Consider the following 23,049-nt stretch of genomic DNA (forward strand, 5'->3'; position numbering starts at 1 on the left):
GAGTATTTCTCTGCCCCGTTCTGCCCTGACCCCCATTTAAATGGACCTCTGTGCCATCAGCAGAGTTTCTGTGTACACCTCTGCGAGGTCAGAGCCGCAGCATTCCCATTTGCATCTCCTGACTAGTTCAGCTTGCAGCTAATCTTTCTTCCTCAGGAGTCAAAAAGAGCTCTGTCTGTATTAAGATGGCAGGATCAGGCCCTTTATGATACTGCCAGTATAGAATAATTAAAGCAAACTAAATGAATAATTCCAGCAGATGAAAATTAACTCAGCCACATAGGCAGATAAAAGCATCTCCTGTTATTTGAAGTATCTGTGGAGCTGCACCTTTAAACACCATGGCAACCAATGCTATTACTGAGTTCTTTTTTAGATCTCATTTAAAATGTAGGAAAATTGATGCTTTACTCACTCAGGGTTAGGTTTTCTATTTTTTTTTTTAATATGAAAAAATTTCAAATGGGGTATGGCCCTGCTTTTAACAACTAAATCCCTTTTTCTGTAACAGCTTTTCTCATCCTTCCTGATACAGCTTTTCCTTCTCCAGCTCCCTGCAGGTTGACCATTTAACTAGCACCAAACATTCCTCCCTGAGAACCACTTATCGATCTGTTTTCTACTCTTTAACATACCCTTTCCCAGTTCCAAGGGCTGCGTCTGCACTCAGGGCTAAAAGCAGTGGCTTAGTACGTATTCTTCTTGGCACCTGATTCCCTCAACAGTTCACAAATGCTACGTGTTTTTCATCAACAAAACAATCATTCATTAATCCTGTTTACTAACTTGGAGCCAAGTATTCCCATGGCTATAAAATAGCTGTGCTATATCCCCTTTCATATACTGCAGGTGCCGGGAAGTGGCTTCCTTGGCATATCACACAGATCATTTGTTGATTTGCTCTCCCTGGTTTGTATGTGCGAGTTACGGTCAGCCATTTCAAACACCATCAGCAAATATACAGAAAACTAAATTCTTCTCCCAGACTGATCTAGCTTTAAGCACAGTAAGGCTGAAAACTGTATAGGAATTACTGTATGGGATCAGCCAGCTGAGTTAAGCATCTAGTGACCAGTCCCAGATGCCTCGGGAAAAACTAATTATTAACAACCTGCCATGGGAATAAGCAAGTAGCCTCTCCATCATACTCTGTTATACACGTCTACACCATGACTGTGCTGGAAGTGTCTACAAGATTTAAAAGATGCATGAGAACTGCCAAAATGGATCAAGCCTCTGGCTTGCATAGGTCCTGCCACAGGACACCAGACAACCTCAGATCCATCAGAGAGAGGCTGCAGCAGGGACACAGGAGATAATTTTCTCATTCCAAAAAAGTCTCATCCCAGCCACTAATAAAGTTTACTTTACAATCTCAAGGATGACATACTAATTCTCTTCCAAAATTTGCTAACATCATCCTTCAGGATGTTTTCGCTAGTTCAATTACAAGACCAATCCCCTTATTAATCTTGCTGTATCTTGGCCGCGGTGATGCTCCTCGAGGACTTAACTGCACTGTTTCCATTCTGCTTGCTGTCATTATCTAACTGTTCATATCCTGTTGGAAAGGCCAGAAATCTGCCATAGCACTAAAATATACAGGAGGCAGTTTATACCCAAGTAAAACATACAGGCCCCTTAGGTCCAGCTACGAGCTGCAACAGAAGCACCATACTCTTGAGTCAAACTGTTCGTTAAATAAAGGACTTGTTCTTCTTCAGCTCAGTCTCTCCAAAAAACATATTAATTTTTACAAGTTTGTTCATTACTCACAGCTACTTAATATATTCAAGAGTGCAGACGGCTCACAAGGTGGCCATAAAGAGAACTTAAACTGCTGGTAGCTATTTCGTACACTGTGTTTAGCTCTGTGTCTCAGTGGCTATTCGGTTTTGATTCTCTCAGCTGAATTAAACATTTTGGATTATTCCTAAAATCATTTTTGATTGTTCCTTATACATATTCTGTTTCATCAGACACACAGAAAGAATTTGCCTTTTCTTGAAAAATTACCTAAATTGAACTTCAGCCATGCAAGTGTCCATGAACAGTAAAATGGAGGAAGAACAAGTTCCTAGGTGCCTCTGGCGACTATGGGACCAACCTTAACACTGCCGCTGACTTTCTGGGTGACATGAGGCATATCATTTTACCGTCCTGCTTCAAGGTTAGAAAGCATAAAAGATCTTGACTGTTGCATAAATCAGTTAGGATGACAATTTGACCCAGTAAAACACTAAGTAAATATCAGGTACAATTAATGGTGTTGAACATATTAAATCCATAATTCTACCCACCAACAAGTTTTGCTTTGAGCCACCCTTCCACTGAACTGCTTATTGCAAATGTGCCAGCACAAAAGCCTCAGACAGCTAGATCCTTTAGAGGAGTTTAAATCAACAAATAATTTCTGTGAGCTATTTTTTTCATGAAATTTGCCTCACCAGCAAATAAGTTACAGCAAAGCTCATACAGACCTATTTTGTCCTGATGGTACTGGTGACATGGAGCTGAACTAATATTTTCAGTTAAAAAACTGCTGCATATTCCGTGATTTGCACATTTTCACTCACTTAACATAAAAGTAATGACATTTTCTACTCCATTCTGCACACTTTGAGTTAAAGCAGCAATGGCCAGCTCTGAGCTTTCAGCTCAAAAGACTAATGTCACTCTTTGCCTCCCCAGATACAGCAACAGGAATTTTCAGGGATGCAGTTTATACTTGCTGGGTTGCCTGTACTATGCCTACTAGTAGAGAATATACCATTCTTATACAAGTGGGATTGTTGACACAGGTGTTGAATCTAAGGTGAGGTATAGACAATTTTCCCACCACTGCAAATGTTGGGTTTTTTTCAGTAAACACAACACTGGTGTCATGCATACTGGATCAGCCAGGATCTAAATATTTGAAAGAAAATTAAAACAATAACATTTAGGAATTTCTCTTGTCTCCAGCTTCTAGGAAATCTGGTTATAAGACATGGCTGGATTAAGAGCCCAGTACATAATGCAGCCCCACAAATGGTACAGCAAATTATAAGATCAAGAAAGAGTGCCGAGAACTAGGCACTTCCTTTGAATGGTTGATTTCTGGAGATTTATTACCAGTTATCCTACAGGATATTGGCTTGGTATGGGCTATATTAAATACAGGGACAGGAAAAACAACTTTATCTTTGCTGTTGGAACAGACATGGCCAGTCTGACTGGGGTTATCTCAAAGCCATCTGCCTGCTGATGGTACTGGTGACATGGAGCTGAACTAATATTTTCAGTTGCCATAATTGTCCTACACAGTACCAGTAACTTTTTTTTTTCAGTAACAGCTTGTTTACCAGATGAGCTACTGCACCCATCTACCAGCAGCATTTTAAATTCGTTGTTAGCACTTTTTTTTAATGTCACTTGACTGAGTGACCTAAAATATGTTTGCAACCACAAAATGTACACACAGATGTATTATTAGAAAAAATTCTAAAGAACAGAGGAAAATGAAATACTGTACTATAAGCCAAAATGTAATCTTCACAGACACCATCTTATTAAAATCTGAGAAGCAGCCTTTTTAGTACTATTCCTTCTATTGATATATGGAGGAGTGCCCAGGATATCATATTAGCTCTCAGATTCATCCACTTTGTTGTTTTTTATGCCAGAAGCAGCACTCCTTCTCCCACAGCCAAACAATATATACTGCATTTACATCTGTTATACTGTGTGCACTTATAAACAGTTGGCTAAGTTCAGCCCTGGAATAAATAGGTCATTACAATTGTGAATCATCAAACATGCCTTCTCCAGAAAAGAATTTGTCCTTTTGTCCTTAAAACTGGATATTTTGTCCTAGAAAGTGACATGCTTTCATGGAGCTGGCTTTGACTCCTTGACGGAGGAAACAGGGGAAAAAAACAAAACTCTTGCTGACCTCTGTATACAGCTGGTCAGAAATTAAGATCTCTGATAAATTGGTATTTGTTATCATTCCAAAGTGAATGGAAGAAAGGGATATGCCTTAAAAGAAAATATCTGATTATAAAATGATCTCTGATTATAAAGTATATCTGGTTATAAAATACACCTGATTATAAAATGCCCATGGCTGTGCCCATACAGCTGCATACCTCCTGCTCTCAGTCTTCTCTTCAGCCTGGCCTCTGCTGCTGGGCTGCATCTCCCAGATGCATCACTGACATGCAAATCCCCCAGCTCCATGAGAAGAGAAATGTCCCAGTACCAGGGGAGCCATACACAAGCTGGAAACCTGGTCAATGAAAGAGAAGGGACACACCCATCACTAAAAATACACCACCTCTGGCAGCTCGTGTTAATATTGAAATGAACTATGATATTGCCTGGGTTTTTTCTGAAAAGAAAATAATTTTGACAAAACCCAGAATTTTCTTCTGAAAATATTCTGATTTTGTGGAAATGGGAGCAAGGAATTGCTTCGGGATTTTTCTTTGGGGATTTTGTATTTGAAATTTACAGGAAACTTGCATCGAATGAATTCCCATTACAAAGGCAGCATAAGTAGATAAACAAAAGCCACAAAACACAGTAAGACATCCTTCAATAAGCTGGTTCAAGGTAACTTACTACAAAACCCACAGACTATCTTACATAGGTGAAAAAAAATCAGTTTAAGTGGTAAGTGAGCTTCATTACAACTTGCTGACAGCTCTGTTACGATGTACATATGTTTCTGTAGCACAGAAACTCAAAGGCATTACTGATGTGTCCACCCTTTTCCATGTACTACATTAACATGCAAGTCAATCATTCAGAATCACTTTTGCCACCATGAACACTAATCAGATGAAGTTTCATTACAAAGAGATTTGTGTAATAAATAATTGACACCCACAGAACAGAAAATATTTCATCCTTTGTATGTAGACCTAAGGTATGTAGCTGCCCTTAATGAACTCCACAACTGCACTTAAACTAAGTAGAAAAGTTCCCGTAACCAATTAAGACTCATATACCCATAATAACAAGACATATATGAAGTGAGGTAAGACAGTGCTGAGATTTTACAGGGACACAGTGGGATATATAAAAGGTTCTCCACTCTTCCCCAGTCCGTGCTAATATCTACTTCCACAGTAACTCCTAACTCTCTTTCAATACTTTGCAAAATAAATGTGGTTTATGGAATTTCCAAGATATAAATTGCAAAAGGAAGTCTTAGACATGCTATTAAAGTGGTATTTGGGCCTGCTGGTCCCATTATTTCTCCAGAAGGCAGCATATCTATGAATAAAACACCTTGTTATTGTCAAGATGCCTTACCCAGGATGTTCTTTCTAGGATGCTGGTGATACAATGACATGGGAATGTGACCTGATGACATCAGCAATGACAGAAAAAAAAAATACTTACTAACCACCTTTTGGGCTCCAAAACAAACAGGTTTGGCTGTCAGAAATATTGCATTAGACGGCTACCAGCCTTTGCACTCAGATGCTCAAAGCATATAAGAAGGCAGAGGGAGGCTTATGGATAATCCGGATACAAGCCACCAGCATCTCCCAGGCTGGGCGGAGAAGGAAGGGACCAGCTCATGTGGGAAGGGGAAGCCTCTGGAGACAAATCGGCTACTGTGCAGAGCAGGATCATGGGCTGAGACACCCTCCTCACCTCCAGAAAGGGATCACCACCTCACTTCCAGAAAGGGGTCTGATTCTGCCCAGTTCTGCAGCCGTTTGCACCAAGCAGTCCAATGCCTTGGTGCCTAACAGCATGTCAGATAATCTACCTGCCTATTTCCCCATTTGTCTTTTTTTCTTTTTTTTTCCTTTTAAATCATTCACTTCTCAGCTTTCTGCTGCATCGTCCTGACAAACAGCCCTAAGGAAAGAGTCCCTTCACAATGGGATTTTCTGCCCTGACGGCTCACTACAAAGTTCCTCATCAGCCTGGCTCCATCACGTCTGTGCCACTTCACATCACAGCTTAAACAATAGGAATAAATCAAGTAAATGAAAATATGCATCCTGAAGGCCTAATGCAAGCGATTTCATCCATTTTAAGAGCCACCAGCTCTGATTTACCTTAGAACCTTGCTTCTGCCTTGAGGGTGCCTCTGAAGTACCCTGTGACTAATGCCCCTATTTTTAGTTTTGTAGCAGAAGCCAAGGAGAAATTAAAGAAATAAAATGGAAAAAGTAATGAGAGCTCATTTCAGCTTATAATGGTATTTTCTCAGGTGACTAAACATTCATTTAACTTTTGGTAGTGTTGAATTTGTTCTCCATTAGGGCAAATATGATTTGGAGGCTAGCTTGACCTCTGAAGTGTAGAACTTTCCTTTATCTTTATTGCTGCCTTCAGTTATTTATCAGGTCAGTGTGTGTGCTCAGATTCCAGGAAAACTGAGCAAAGAAATGAAATTAGCACTGAAGACAAACACAATTGGAGAAGCTGGCTGTTGACTCAGATGAGCAATTTCTTTCAGACTGTCACTAGCCTCAATACAAGATGAGATGCCTGTCAGAGTCCAGTATCTGTCATCTAAAGATTCATTTCACTGTATGAGGGGAATAAGAAAAAGCATTAAAAAAAAAAAAAAAAAAAAAAGAGAAAGTCTAGTCTGGAAGAATTTGCAGTAAGTTTTTACATGTACCTTCTCCCTTTTGCATGACCTTACAGCATACAACTTCCACAGAGGTCTTAAAACAAAAAAAAAAATCTAACAAACCCTAGGATACATATTTTTAGGAACTAAGATTGTTGTGAAAAACACACTTGTTAATAAATTTCATGTAGAAGAAACAAATGCCCTTCTTGAAAGGCAAAGTCAACTCATTCTCTGCAGGTGGACAGCTTATTCTGTCTCTTTGTGTGAGAGAAAAAGAAGGACCAGTTTCAGATTCTCTGTGAGAAAATGAAAGATTTTTCTGATTCAGGTCAAAATATTTCTTTATCTCCCTGGCACGTCTGAGTACGCATGTCGGGTACGGGCTGCATTAAGGTTTAAACGTGACACAACTCCCCTCTTAGCATTTCTCACATTATCTTTGTCGCGGCCCTGCTGCAGTGTACTAGTAAGTTTGAACGCATCCACAGGGGATAAGAGATTTTGCTAACTAGAGCATCGCTAACTTATTTAGCAAAAAGTCATCCAGGACAAAGACCTTGCTCAAGTCTGTTTTGCTGAGAGTTTGTGTTATGAGGAGAGAGACTAAACTGGGTTGGAAAGCTATTAGCAATCCTTCCTCCGTCCCTTGAGAAACACTAAGCCAGATTCAACAGGGCTAAGAAGCTCTATGATACAAGTAAAAATGGCTTCCAGCTGCAAAAAAAAAAAAAAAAAAAGCATAGCACAACCCTGGCTCTGTCAGTGGGAAGTGCTCCATTTAGCAAATTCAATTCTTAGAAATGCAAAGTGCAAACTATAATGCTCCCTGTTGAATAAATGGTACAATTGGCTAAGTTCGGCCGGCCTATATGAAAGGTGACATTTTGCCCAGGAATATTTCTTAGAAAATGAAGGATTTTTGGTGGTTATTTTTTCATAGATCACAATGGGAATTTCTGCACTAGTGAAAGGTGCCAAAAGCAGCTGTAGATAGTCAAATCCAATTTATTCCTCAGCATGAACAGCGAGCAGCAATGCAAGCCTCTGCAAACATGCCTTGAAAATGTCCTTGAAAGGGCCATTTCCAGAGGTGAGCAGGGAGTTGCAAGTCCCAGCTCCATGAACGTCTGCCTCTCAGAGGGGTTTGCCAACAAGGGTACCGAATACAGCCTCTGCAGGGCGCGCACATACTCACATGGGAACAGGGTGACATTACAGCAGATTTCACCTAAAGGGGAACAAAGAAAAAGTGTTTTTCATGCGCTATCCAAATCTGCGTGAGAAGGTCTCACGCAAGCCAGGTGCTGCTGGTGGACCCAGGTCCTGAGCTGCCACCTGGGCAGCAGGTTGACAATTTGCTCCTTGCTCCCTGCCACCCCCACTCACCTCAGGGGAAATCAAAAAAGGAGGCTTTGAGTGTGAAAGGAAGAAAAACAATCAATCACCTTCATTAACTGAAAATAAACTGTGTAAGGAATGATTTCTGGATAGCTGTGCTTCTCTCAGTACACATTACTACCTGCTGGCCCTGCTGTTAGAGCTCAGTGGCCCATTTAGACGTAGTGCTTTCCTCATTTTTTTGAGAAGATTTTTGTATGAAACTACTAACTCCATTCTACCAAGAAATTTCTGAATCCCAGATCCCAGATACTACTTTTGTACACTAGTAGCAAAGGAACGATGACAATTTTTACACCACTGTGTGTCCCTATGCATCAAATATACCCAACAGTGTTGCTGCTTAATAGGTAACATAGTCTTCTTCGGCAAAGTGCTGCTCATAGGAGCAGAGGTGTTTTGTAATTAATGCCAAAAGGATAAGGTAGATCATCTTGCCTGCTGCACTAAGGGCCAATACCTGACAGAGCTTTGTTTGAGTTTCCCAGTTAGATAGAAGAGAAATTAATTTGCTCGAAAACATCCTCTCTGGGACAACAGGAATGACCATAATGGCTATTGCAGCATCTTGTCCCCGCAAAGCACAGTAGTCCACAGATCAGTAAGTGAGAGGCAGAGGGTAAGATCCCCCTACTCCAAGGGTAGGCTCAAAAAGATCAGAAGGGGAACGGAACCACAGCAAATCCTGCAACTGGGATATTCGCTTTTTTAATCCCTTTCACAGAACTGAGGATCCCTCGCATCAGGAATTCCTTTCTATGAAAACAGTAATTTCTCATCTCTTTTTAAAAATTAATCTGTGAAGGCAGCTATTCTGCTTTGGGTAGGATTTCCAGCTTTTGATAGCTGCTCCTTCCAGTTGTTTAACAATGTAAATTATAGTCACAGTGCCACGTCTTCATTCCACCAGTCAAAGGATTTTGCCTCCCACAACGAATTAGAAAATGCACATTAGGAAAAAGCTGGCAGACAGATTATTGTGATTATCTTAGCAGCAGGTATTTAAAGCTCATTGTCACTAAAGCTTCTTGCCAATGCCCACATTCTTTGTCACAGTCGTAAGGTCTGTGCTGCTGGGATGTTGCCTTGACAGACATCTTCTCCACTGGTGATTCTTCTTGTGTGGACTTTGTGAGTGCGGCTCAGCATGTGCTGAAGCAGTGCCACAGTGACATAGACTATTCATGGGAAGGAGACGTGACCTGCCATCTGCTCATCCTGTATTTTATGGTCTTTAAATTACACTGTAATAATTTCCTGGCTGTCATCCTGGAAGGAGATGCAGGCAGCGTGAGTTCAGTCAGCCAGCAAGGCGGAGGTGAGCAGAGCTTTCAGGCATTAAAGAGGAGAATTATTCAAGCATTAGATGCTGGAAAGATGCTTTCATGGTATACATGGCTAAGACAAGAGGAAAGGAATTTTCTTCTGGCCTCCAGCTTTCTCTTCAATATTTGTTCACTTTGTACTGCATTATAATACAAGGTGTTTCTGAAGGGGGATGCTCAGTGGACAGACACTGGTCTGGATCCCACCCAGGAGAAGTACAGTGATAGAGTAAAATTACTTGAAAAGGGTTGAAAACTCAACTTCCCATCACTCAAATATCTGGAGTTTAAAAGTATGTTTGCTCTGAAATTGCAAGGCATACAAGAAAGTACAAGGTAGTTTAGTGCCAGCTTTGATCACAGGACTATCTATCATCTTGCATTGACTGAGTCTGAGGTTTTGAATAATAAAGCTACAGCTCAGGCACAGCTCCAGGGAACGCATGACACCGAGAGGCCTCTTGGGCACAGGAGGTTGGGCTGGAGGATGACTGTGGCTACTGAATACAAATAGTAGGTCAAAAAGGCAGTGGGAAGGGCAAGACGTGAAGGCCTAATTAGAAACAAGAGGAAGCCTGTTTGCCTCTACACAAGGCTGCAATGGATGCACACAGGAGGAGCCGTGTGCTCCCTGCAGCCGTCCTCCAGGCAGGGGTTAGCATTCCCAAGGGTGGGGGGAGATATTTCTGAAAGAGAAAATACTGGGGTCAAAGATTGAAGTCAGACAGACCAGACTATAATTTTTGCCCTTTCTATTATTTTTCCTTATTGAACAGATTAAAAGCAATTATGAAAGCTCAAAAGCTAAAGGTCACATTGTTAAAAAAGAGGCAAGAATATAAAAGTAGCTACATTCCAGGGGAAAACACAGAGTTATTAACAGTACAGACAATGCAAGCACTGGAGCAAAGCCTAAGGATGCTGGCAAGAGAGTCAAATCGTTTGGGTTTCCTTTAATTTTTTAATTTCCTCTCTTCTCTGTGAAGGCAAATTTTCAGCTCTTAAGGATGAGCAAGTATTTTTGTTTGCTTATCAAGCTAGAGAGAAAGAAGCCTTCACAAGGCATTTGTCCAGCAGTAGCTAAGCTCAGCTCTCTGCATGGTCCATCAATGACTTGCTTACACGTGGATCTGCCCCTCATTAACTCTTGCACTGGTGTAGTCCAGCACAGGAGCGTGTGTGCACAGATTTAGTCAGTACCTGTCCCCCAGCAACTTTCAAGTGCTGACAAGATCATAGGGACTACGGAATTGGTGGCCCTTATCTTCTGTCCTCTTGGTTATTCAAGGTCGCTGCCTCACTAAGACTTTAGAGCCAAATTATCTACCAGTGTCGATGACTGGTTTTGCACAAGGCAGAAATCAATTATTCAGAGTGTCTTCACGAGTGGAGTTGACAGCACAGCTGGGGTGATGACAGAAGAAAAGATCTGCCCTTTTTTTAAAGTAAGATTTTCGGTTTGAAGCAGCAGAAGCAGCAAACGTCCTGTGCTCAGCAGAAACCTTGACATGATGTTCATTCCCCTGGAGAGCAATCAGTATGGTAACAGCAAATAATAACACCAACTCGTCTGCAGACAGGGGAGTGCCAGCAGGCACTGACAGAAATTAGCTTTTTAAGAGACCATGGGGCGACAGGGAGCGTTTAAGCCAATGTACAACCCAAAGCACCATCACACACAGGGTAGTCACCAGAATTGATCCACTCCAAGGAAAATCAGCTGCAACACGACTTACAGAGAGCCTCGCTCAAGGAAGTTGGACTGCACAGGTCCACCCACAGAGAGCAAAAGCCTCACTGGTATCTCCCACTTGCACTATTTGAAGGAATGAGTTGCTTCAGAATTCTTAATCATCGTGGTGTCCCTGTGGACTTTCTCGCCAGAGCCGGTTAGCCACAGGCTGGTTGGGTCAGGAGTTGAGAGCCAAGAACGGAAAAGTGCTCCCAGATGAAGACTTCAGACCACACTCCCTGCCAGCCCAGCTCCACCACCTGAGAGAACATTAGGCAAACACAGAATCTGCCCCCTCCTCCATTACTTATCACGGGCCCAGGCCACAGCCAACCAGCATCATCAAAAATACTCCCTTGTTTCAGCAGGCTTCAGATCATACCCAGTCAGTGCCTGTCCTAAACATCAGCTGACACCTGAAAAGAGCTGGAGATGCATATTCCCATTATTTGCCCTCACCTCTGTGTTCTGGCATGTCCCAAGCCTGCTTACAACTGCAACGAGAACAACATTTGTTTTTTCTTAATGTAGACTTTTTCTGCCTCCCAGAAATATGGGTTGCAAGTCCATCACTTCAGCATCACAGCTTCCCATGCAGTCAGCAATGAGATGTTTCTTCCCTTTTACAACTATAATGCCAACACCAAATCAGAAAATTTTGTTTTTGACGAAGGCTCCAAGCAGTACTACATGAAGGTGTGAAGGCTTTCAAATATGTTTTAGGAGCCATACAACCTGATTCTCTAGATTTGACAGCAGAACTACTAACACTTAAACCTAGTCTGACAATTTACTGCTTTGGGGGGACTCAGAGAGATAAATAACAAAATACTTTAAACAAAGACATGTAAACCCACTTATCGATAACTCACATACCTCCTGGGACCCTGCCACTGAACACTAAATACTGATTCAAATTGAAGTTTACCTCCTATGCAATGAGAAAATACCCTCTCCAGACCTTAACAGTTGTCTGGAGAACTTCTTTTTCAGATAACTAGTGCCTTAACATTTAATAAATTTGGCAATTAACTACTGTGTTGAATCTAATCTCCTGAAAAACTTGGTTCATAGGAGGAAAATAAAACACGAACTATTTTGGTAGGGGAGATGGAGAAAGGCACAGAGAAAGTGACTTTTAAACTATATGCATTTATTTAGCTGGTCCTATCAATAAGTTTTCAGGAAGACTTGCCATCCCCAAGCATCTGCTTGTACAGAAGGCTAAAAAGGCCAAAGAGTTAAGAAGGAACTTTCCTCCCCAGAGCCTTGATGCTTTTGCTGTAGTGGTTCAAAAATCAGCTCTGGCTCAGTCATAGTTTTATCACCACTTTTTAAGCATTTTCTTCTTGTTGGCTTTTAATTGTGGACTTTTTAACTAGTGCTATCACGGCCTTACTAGAGCACGCGTGTGAGAGCAAGTTTACTGTCCAACAACCTCTACAACATGTTCAGCACTGTAGGAAGAACAGGTACCCTTTCCTTTCTTGGGGTGGTGGAAATGGAAGAGGAGAATTAAATGTCAAATATGCTGCTGCCACCTCTCAGTAAGAGATACTAGGGGTTTTCAGAACCTGAGCAGAGACTGATAAGTATTTTAAAAAGGAAGTTGAAGACATCAGACACCCCTGCTAGGACTCTCAGTATTCTCTTTGGACTAACAAGGAGCATAATGATTAGGATACGGAAGTTTACAAGAAAAACTTGCTGGGAGACAGAATCTAGTTCACCTAATGACTGATGAATGCAACCAAGCAACGGTGCGACAGCAAGAGACAACCTGGAGCCTGCCAGTGATTGCCAGTGCCCAGTCATGCCCTTGCTCTCTCTAGCTTCCCTTCCAGTCCCTGGCTGGCCTGCTTTTTTTGGTTGACATGAGGCTTATATGTATATGTAAATATACTTTCTCAACTGAGAAAGTCTGGGCTTGGGAGTAGAGGAAGGATTCTTCGGAGCACACAATGTATCGTGTCCTCTTAGCAGTCACCTGCAGCACTGCATTTGTCTCCCTTCCAAAGGTGTAACCTGTGTTCACTGAATTGTATTATAACTAAAAAAGAGGAAAATACCATAAGAAAACCTTCCCTTGTATTTATTTTTCTGTCTACATAAATTACAGAGAACCCTAGCAAGAGGAGAATGTGATCTGGCAAAGCATGCCACCACTGCTTTTCTCAGAGTACGTACATCATCTTATCAGAAAGAAAAAGGATTTCTTACTGCTATTTGGCCCATAGATTTTATCCATAAACAAGATTCCAGTTAAGTCTATTAAAGAACATAAATAACGACAGAACTACTTGACATATTCCACCTAAACTACAGCAGCAATTCAAAGGAAAAAGTATTTAATCAGAAATATGTTCAGCAAAATCTAGAGTACTAAAATAGATTTTTTTCTGGCATCTATTTCAAATGAAATAAAATATTCTTCAGACCTCAGCACAGGTTCTTCTATCATTATTTAAAATATCAGTCCAATATCCCACATCCACTCTATATTTTTAATAAGGCTTCATGTGCTAAGACAAAATGCCATGCCATTACACCCTATGACCAAAGACCATTGCAATGAAAGTAAAGTTTCCCAACAACTCCAACCAATTTTGTATCAAGTGTGCCTTGTATTTCCACTGTATTGCAAAAGGCCTGTCAGTTTTGGCTCGTTTCTTTTGTTTGTTTGGTTGGTTGGTTTGTTTTGATATATATTCTAGGTTCATGTTGGAAATCAGATTTTTGTCTCACTCTGATATATAAGAATCAAGAGGAAAATCATTCCAGTGTCACCTCAGGGTAAGTCTGGCGGGAGAAGAGAATCAGGCCTGAAGACTTCAATATTAATGATAAAGTCAAGGGCTCTGTGCAAAGGCATCTGAAGCTGAAATGGACTCTGATAGTTCAAAGGAAACCCACTGTCAGCATCAGCTTCTCCTTTAGACTTAAGGGTGTTTTTACACAGCCTTTGCCCATCAGCAACATCTCACATGCTTGGGCAGGAATTCAGGTAAAGCTTCTCTATGTTATCTAGCAGCCAGTATCAAGCAAGTGATAAAAAACAATCCCCACTGACTCCAATTTGCGAACAGCATAAGCATGGCATGCTGTGAACAGTATGGAAGGGTGACTTAGCCATGGGAGCACAGAGCCCTCCCTGCTGAAACGGCAAGTCCCATACAAGGACATGTGGTCAAGATACTCATTTGAAGGCTTTTCTTCAGGATGTCCTCCAGCATCCCCACACCTGCCTCTCCAGCAACAGGGCAGGGCTCAGCCTGCTGCTCATTTGGGGGCTGCGGCACCTCACACCAGCTCTGTAATGCGTTTGGAGGGAGCCAGGTTAAAACAAAGTCAGGTTTTAAGACGGAGGAATGGAAGGTGTAAGCTGTGAGGCTTACTGGTGTGCAGTTACAGAGCTGGGACTGGATCACTGCAGGTGCCATCTCCCACAGCATCCTCCTACTGCAGGTCCCCCAGCCAGTAGTAACGATGGGAAACGCTGGCATGTGAATCGCTCCTGCTGAGTGAGACTTTAATTTCGGGCAAATTAAGAGAAATGCAGAGTGAGACCTCACAGGTTATTACAGCTGGGATAACTCTTTACCTTTCCTTGCCAGAAATGTCAACACAAACAGGGTAAGCTATGAACTCAGGAGAGTCGCTGGTATTTGCCAGCTGGCTACATCAAACTGAGATGTGTACGAAATGTGATAACAAACACGCCACACTGCCTCCCATCAGCCAGCTTCTCTCTTCTGTCAGCCTTATCACAAGTAAAAATTAATACTAGTTTTAAAAATTTATGTATTTACTTATTTGTTTCTTCCTTTTGGGAATCTGTCCAAAGAAACTGAGAGCAATTCTCCCTGTTCCCACCCTCCAGTAACAAAGAGAGCAAAAGTGAGTAAGAATCCAATGTGAGAGGGATTCAGACACTGCAACGTTGGAATCGCCTGTCTTGCGCCTGATACACATTTAAAAAGTGAGGTCAAGAGGTGGTAGCCAGTGATAGATGCAGGTTAGTCTTTCCTGTAAGATGCAGAAGTGGTTCAGAGAGGGTGGTCTACAGCACAGAAATTGAGCCAGCCCCTTTCTCCAGTCTCCCCAGGACTAACCACCTCCTGCAGACTCACGGGCATCAGGCCATACCCTAAGTGACATGTTGTTTTGTCCCATGTCACCATCATTTGAAGTCCTATATCCTTGTCAGGGCAGCCGAGTGTGTCCCCATCTTAATGACCAAGTAGCTTGTGATAGAACCTATTGTTTGAATTAATCCATTATTGCTGCATTTATTAATTTAGACACTTTAGCAGTAAAGGAAATTTATAGCGGGATGTAGCATGATTTGTTTTTGCTTATATTTACAGAACATGGTATGGTGCATTGTTGTCTTCCCAATAAATCACACAAACTGCTGCTGTGTCTCATGTACTCCAATATATTAAGTGCAACAGTCTCTTTTATATTCTTTAGCACAGAGGAGTATCTCACATCGGCCATGGAGATTGCTCCAAATGTCATTGAAAGTCAGCAGTCAAAAATCCCCAAAGTACTGAATGTCGCTGACAATATTATGGTGCAGGGACAGATGAACATGATGTCAAGCTCAGCGCCTGCTCCAGAAGCTGGAACAAAGGCACTGGTTGGGGAACAGAAGCCTGTGCAGGATGGGGACTATGCAGCAGAGGGATTCCTGGAGCTGCTCCCGTGATAACCATTAAACAACAAATCCTCATTTTACAGCAATGCTAGTTAGTTTTCTAGGAATCACCCCTTAGGAAATGAGGCTATCTCATCAGCAGTGCAGAACTGGCTATTCTTTGCAAGGCCATATTGCAACTTTGAAGTATTAGAGAGCTACTGCCGCACAGAATGAGCCAGGCTTGCATGGAAAAGCACGATGCTGATCTCCACAGCATGCTGCCCCCGTGCCGGTTCTCCCAGCAGCCATGGCTCTCCCTGCCCCTTAGAAATGCCCCAGTGACCTTCACAGAAATCAAAACTGAAATGTCAGCCCCTATCCTCACAAAGCCCAGCTGGGCTTTTTCATCGGTTATCTTGGATGGAGGAAGACATCTGTCTTGAGCTAACGGCAACTGCCTTGTCTGACTCGGTGCCTGAGCAGAGGTGGCAAAGCACCTTGAGAGGCTGGACCCTTCCAGCAGGAACCCCCGTCAAAACACTAGTGATGCATTCCCCCAACCTGACCACCGGACCCTGGCAGGACAGATTAAGGGGACAAAAGGTCCACCTGCCACTTACAATAAATTTGCCCAGGAGAGGAGCCGAGTCCAAACACCAACACACCTTTCAGAGCTGTACCTGCACTGTTCACCTGCCCCGTAACCTCCCCAGCAGGGTCTAACAGTGCCATCTACTGACTCCTGCTTCAAAGTTTTCCACTCCACCACCCAAGCAGCAAGGGACAATTCTGTAATTTTAATGCTTCACAAGAGAGGCGGTAGAGATATAAGCTGCCGCTGAGCCAAAGACAGCTGAGAAGCAAGAAATCTTTTGGGTTTCACTAATTGTTGTTCCTGTTTCACTCCAGATTTAGCAACCGTTACACAGACACAACACGAATCAGTCAACAAAGATCAGCCATGGGAACAGGCTGATAGACCCAAGTATGCTCGTATGCTTTTAAAAGCCATGATAACATGTGAAACTCAGCTTATTTTCATTAAAAGAGGAAGAATGAACTAATTGTTGATGCCAGTGCAGTTGGTCTGGGAGCTGCACTAATCTAGAAGGACAGCCAACTTTTTGACAAAGTCAACATTGTGGCATATGCTACCTAGTCGATTTTAACAGGGGGGCAAAGATATTGAGACCAGAGACTAGCAAATCATCAATAGTCTGAATGCCAACACTTCCATCGTCATCAGCCGGTGCTCACTTTCGTGTTAACGGCCGACAGTGAGCCAGCACAGGCAGACTTCAGCGGGGCCACATGAAACTCTTTGTAACAAGGGGAAGAATGGTGTAAAAACAAGATTTAGAGTACAGCAGAGAAAATGCTCCAGCCAGCTTTTATACCGTCAGGCAACAAAACCACCACAGGCAGAAAGCAGCAGAATGCAATAAAGCAAAAACTGGCACCTCTTTTTTTGCATCCTGCGCTGTTTCCAGATACCAAGAGCAGAGGAATGCAGATCAAGACATCTGACAGCTGCCTGCAAGGAGCACGGAGGAGTTGTGGCTGCAGCAGTGACGGAAAGGGCTGCCAGTGCCACACTGCTGGGTCCAGCCCTTTTCAGTTGCTGGCACAGTCAGTGACATTTTCTGTTATGCTCTCATTCATTTTTTCAGCTCCTGTAACATTTACTAGCTGGACAGGCTGGGTGATGATTTGGCAATCAAGTGCTCTGCCACACAACCTCTACCAGCACTACCAGACATAAGCGACGTGGCCAGTCTGTCCTGGCTTCCCGTCCTCGTGTCCAGCCCCTCGTCTTTGGGCTGCCTCATACCTCAGATCCCAGCCACACAGCACTTTTCATTTGCTCTTCTCTCCGTCCTCCACGAAAGAATTGTCCATATTTTTTTTCCTCCCACTTATAATATTTGGGAGTTCTAAAATTATCTGTTTACAGGGGCTAATCCCACCCTCCTAAAATCCCGGTACATAGCCCCTCCTCAGACAGCCACCTCCCCTTTGCAAATATCCACGTGAAAGCAAGGTTTAACCCACCCACCCCCTATTCTTTGGGCTCAGTCCCTCAAGCTAATGAAAACTCAGGTCACAACCCAACATCTGAGTATTAAAGCAGAGACCAAAAGCAAGTTTTGAGTCAAGTCTTGTGCTACCTGCAGTTCACATTGAATGGGGAACCTCTCTCCATATATTAGCCACTCAGGAAACTACAAAATTATGAATTCCACTCGCACATTGTGAACTGTTTGTTCTGGTCAGACCAGGAATTATTTAGGGAAGAAACTCACAAACAATTTGTTGTGATGAATTGTTTGAGAATTTAGCAATCTGTTCACAGGCCATTTTCAGACAGAACAAAGAAGGAATTCATCCAATAAGTTAGAATCATAGAATCATAGAATCGTCAAGGTTGGAAAAGACCCTTAAGATCATCGAGTCCAACCATTAACCTATCACTGCCAAGTCCATCTATACCATGTCTTCAAGCATCGTATCTATCCGTTCTTTAAATACCGCCAGGAATGGAGACTCAACCACTTCCCTGGGCAGCCTGTTCCAATGCTTGACCACCCTTTTGGTGAAGAAGGTTTTCTTAATATCCAACCTAAACCTCCCCTGGCACAGCTTGAGGCCATTTCCTCTCGTCCTATCACTCATTACTTGGGAGAAGAGATCGACCCCCACCTCGCTACAACCTCCTTTCAGGTAGTTGTAGAGAGCAAGAAGGTCACCCCTCAGCCTCCTCTTCTCCAGGCTAAACAACCCCAGCTCCCTCAGCTGCTCCTCATAAGACTTGTGCTCCAGACCCTTCACCCGCTTCGTTGCCCTTCTCTGGACACGCTCCAGCACCTCCATGTCCTTCTTGTAGCGAGGGGCCCAAAACTGAACACAGTACTCGAGGTGCGGCCTCACCAATGCCGAGTACAGGGGCACCATCACCTCCCTGGTCCTGCTGGCCACATTATTCTTGATACAGGCCAGGATGCCATTGGCCCCCTTGGCCACCTGAGCACACTGCTGGCTCATGTTCAGGCGGCTGTCAACCAGCACCCCCAGGTCCTTTTCCACCAGGCAGCTCTCCAGCCACTCCTCCCCCAGCCTGTAGCGTTGCATGGGGTTGTTGTGACCCAAGTGCAGGAGCCGACACTGAGCCTTGTTGAATCTCATGCAGTTGGCCCCAGCCCATCGATCCAGCCTGTCCAGGTCCCTCTGTAGGGCTTTCCTACCCTCCAGCAGCAACTTAATTAATTGCAAATTATTTCTCATGTGTAACGGAAGGACTTTCCACTGAACTGCACCTCCTATGCAAAGATTAAAGAATACTTTGCACATAGTAATGCAGCAGCACAACTATGCTGTCAGAAAGGAGAAATTTCCTCTGTTACAGAAACTGAGAACAATGAATTGAAGCAAGGCACTAAAAAAGTGACTAAAATAGCCAAAATGATGAGTAACTGGAAATTGTGACTTTCAGATAATGAGGACTCAAAAGATTTGTGTGGAAAACTTTTTTTGTCCTGGGCAAAGGAAATAAAAAAAAAAGAAAAAAAAAATATATTTGCCCTTCCCCTGTTAATCCCAAGAAGTCAGGTCAAGATTTCAACATTTTCACAAACAAACAAACAGCAACAACAACAAGCTTTGAGGAGTTTCATCTGTTATCCTGAACGCTTTATTGCAGAATCAAGCAGATTTGCCAAACATATTTTAAAATGGAAACTTAGAATCCTGTTTCTGCAGTTTCAGATGGTCCCCAACAAAATCTAGTTTGGGAGACTTGCAGAAACCAGCACTTCCCTGTGACCTCCCTTTCTGCAAAATATTGAGCTCTCAATCTCTGATCCCAGAGAAACTGTAAAGTAATTGGGGACCATCCAGCTAGTAAAACTAACATGGGGACGTGCAAGCCTGAGCACAGCCACAGCTACCCGTCCCTCTCGGGGCAGCAGCAGTGAGCAGCATGGACGGTGAAAGCGGCACAGGGCCCTGGGGAGCAGGAGGATCCCCAGCTGCGTTCAGAGCGCAGCCTGCCCAGCTTTCTGCTCCCGCCTCCCTGCAGAAGATGCAGGGACTGTGGCTAGGTGTGCAGGCCATCTACGGCCCCGGCTGTGCTCAGCAATGCTCGCCATGGTCAGGAAAGCCCTACACGTGCAGCATCCAGCCCAAGACATTTCAGCTGAGCAATTAACCCCGGGAAGGGCTTTGCTCTTTTCAGTAGAGTCGAGGTTAAATATCAGCAGATGCGCATCTTGTTTTCTGGGCTAGCCAGGGCTGACGGTTGCACTTTACTGTGATCCACACAGTGCTGTGCGAAAGTGCAGGTTATGACAGCTGTCAGTTATAACAACCAAAAATAGCCATTTACAACTTCAGCAAAGTCTCACACAAAGCAAGGCCTTAAAAATAGAGTTACAGCCGAACCCCCTTTCCAAGAGAGGCCTGTATAAGACAAGTACATAACAGTTGTGCTCGCTGCCACATAAAAAGGGATGTCTCAGGTCTCTGCTATATGCTCAGCACTCTGCAGAGAAAGTTGTCATAGTGTGATGCAAACCCGACTCAATGCAGTTTGGTTTCTAGTTTTGAGTTTGGGTATGCTTATTTTGCTTCCTTGGGGAAAGAGGTTTGTTTTTCTCTGTGTCACCGAGGACAACTCACTTTCTAATGTGAGAATACCAGTTTGGTGCTGAGAAGCTTTACATGAAGAGGTGACAACATAACAGACAATGAACACAGCCGGAAGGGTTTTTTCACTCCTTTGAAGTAATACTACCAGGCAGTTCAACTTCATTCAGGCAACTTTGAGCAATAAGGCCCAAAACATATATTAGTATCCCCTGCCTAGTCCAATCAAAACTCTTTTAAGATCTCCGGTGTCAGGCATAAAATAGAGCTTGCATGGTAAAGTATTTATCTAAAAATCATCCTTATATTTAACTTACTTTCAAACACACTCAACTAGAACACCATGTCAAAGGATCATTATGCTTTTAGCGAAGTTAAAATTTCAGAAGAGGCTGTTCTGTTCTTTTAATCACCTACTCCAGTTCTAAGTTCCTATTGTATAAATAAAATGTATTTTAATTGTGTCACATAAATTAACTCCAAATACAAAAGTGAAATCAAATACTTCAATTAAGGTTTGCGTGGTAGAAATATCCTTATCTAGATGAACTCAAAGGAAAGTGCTCTCAAGACTTGGAAAAATCATTTGCATTCTTTATCTCAGCATAGAAAGAACAGCTTTGAGATGAGAGAGGGTGGAAATGTGCTGCTCTAGCAGTTCGGGATGTCCCCTGCACTTTGCAGAGGCGGTGAGCCTTCTGGTCTCGGTTTCCCCCAGCTCCTCCACACCTGGACGCCTGCCCCACTCAGCCTCCAGCCCTCCTCCTCCACGGCTGCTTCGGCACCGGGGCCAGCCCTCCGCACTTGCCCCTATGTCCTGCTGCGCTGAAACGCTGTTATATCAGGTTCTCCCTCCCACCACTGCTTCATGCCCTGTTGAAGAACACCACTGAGAAAGACCAATTTCTTTAACCTCCTCGCTGGGGCCAGGCATGACCCTGGCACAGCTCACCAAGGTTTGAACTGTCTCTCGTGGGACAGGCTGCACATTTTCCTACAGATGCTGCAGCTGCCTTCGTTCGTACCCAGCTCTTCTCTCTGCCCCACGCATGTGTCAGAACATATTGTCTGTAGAGACCACAAAGGAGCTCGCTTATCACTTTGTGATTAATCCTACAGAATTTAGTCCTTGTCCCAGCAAAACCCTCACACCATCTTAAGCCTTGGCATGAACATATATTGCAGATGCTACATCATCACCTCAATATTCCCAGCTTAGAGAGAAACCCAGTGATTTTCCAAAGAGCTGTCACGGGATTTTTTTTGAAACAAAGCATAGGTGACATTAGTAGCCCAGAAAATTCCACAGATTGAAAAAAAAAAAAAACCAAAACACAAAACACAAAACACCAAAAAAACCCAAACATCAGAATTCAGCCCAGTTCTGGCTCTCAGAACATCTGCTTTAGAAAGGTGATTTTAGTGGCTACTTAAAAGCAGAGCAAACTTCAGTTGTCACACACTCAGCACAGCCAATTGAATTAGGGAAGCATATTTATGCGCCTAACAAGTTTGAATCTGCAGAAAAACCTGCTGGGAGCAATTTGAAAAGACTAATGAGACTTTTCCCATCACCGGCCAGGTATATTCTCCTTTAAAGGTTTATGAGCATGTCATTTAGTTTCACTACAGCTTTTGCAAAATCATTAATGAACTTGTGAAAACAATTAGAGAGATAAAAGGGCAAGAAATGTATGTGTTAGCCTGAAACCTGTGATAATACAGAGTAGGCGAAGCAGAGGAGAATGCACCGCTTTGAAGGCATCAGACACAAGATCCTGATGTTTTATGCCTGTTAAAATTATCATTCCTAGTTTTGCTCCTGCTAATCCTAAAGTGGAAAAATATCTTTGTAGAACATGATCTTGGAGACTCTGTTGCTTATTAAAACAAGAGGGACAGCAGAACAATCTCATTAGGGTAAACAGAAGACATGAATGTCAGGCCATATAAAACGCACCTCATTAATACCTGCATAAACTGAATGGCAGAGGCATGAATGTTATAAAGACTGGATCTGACTTTGATCTTTTTGAGGCTACCTTTGAATAACTCCCAGCCAACTACATATTGCAGAAGAAAAGCAAATGTTCAAAGGGAGAAAGGACCTAGAATCGCAGACTTGGTGCCACGGAGGTCTTTTCTTACTTTGGGTGCATATAGGTTATTTTGGCAAAAAAACCCCACCGAACACCGTGACCAGTGAATACGCTGACTTCTTTCCCTTGAAAAGGCATTTTCTCTTTCTGCGCCAAGCTTACAGGAACATGAGGAAAGCCCTGTTTGGCTTTAGAACGGCATGTTCCCACCCTACGAGCAACCCCAGCTCCCCAGCAGCACAAATATCCTTTGGTTTCAGGGACCATGGTCGGTGTGCATCACAACTCTGAGCACCAGCACATCAGAGGCTTCCCGATGTGGACCAAGGCTTGGGACTGAACAGCATACGGTCCTGTCACTAGTGCAGCATGGGACCGAGCTGCAGATGGGCGGCCAACCTCACTCCAGCTGTCAAATTGCTTCCCTGCTTCCCCAGTGACTTCCAGCTGCTTGGCAGACCTCAGCCTGTCTCCTGCAGCAGAGACAGTACCTGCTCTTCAGCTCAGTGCCTGTGCTCCATCTGAAAGCATAAACCCCTTTATTTATATCTATCTCCATTACGAAGGAGTAACCGATTAATTTTGGAGAGACTGCTCTGAGAGCAAAAGAGAAAGTAATGACC

The 23,049-nt window shown here is 43.1% G+C and overlaps 1 long non-coding RNA gene across 2 annotated transcripts in view; it reads right to left on the reverse strand.

Annotated features, from left to right (window-relative positions):
- LOC148052021 (uncharacterized) overlaps positions 1-23,049 on the reverse strand; it is a 53,877-nt gene that overhangs the window by 21,926 nt on the left and 8,902 nt on the right. For both annotated transcript variants that reach the window (XR_015699316.1, XR_015699315.1), the window contains exon 2: positions 4,131-4,270. This is a non-coding gene — a long non-coding RNA (uncharacterized LOC148052021). The remainder of the gene's footprint in view (positions 1-4,130; positions 4,271-23,049) is intronic.

This window comes from Nipponia nippon, unplaced genomic scaffold (assembly GCF_047370975.1).
Source record: "Nipponia nippon isolate SJK-2023a ecotype South Korea unplaced genomic scaffold, ASM4737097v1 scaffold_5, whole genome shotgun sequence".
NCBI classification, from domain to species: domain Eukaryota; kingdom Metazoa; phylum Chordata; class Aves; order Pelecaniformes; family Threskiornithidae; genus Nipponia; species Nipponia nippon.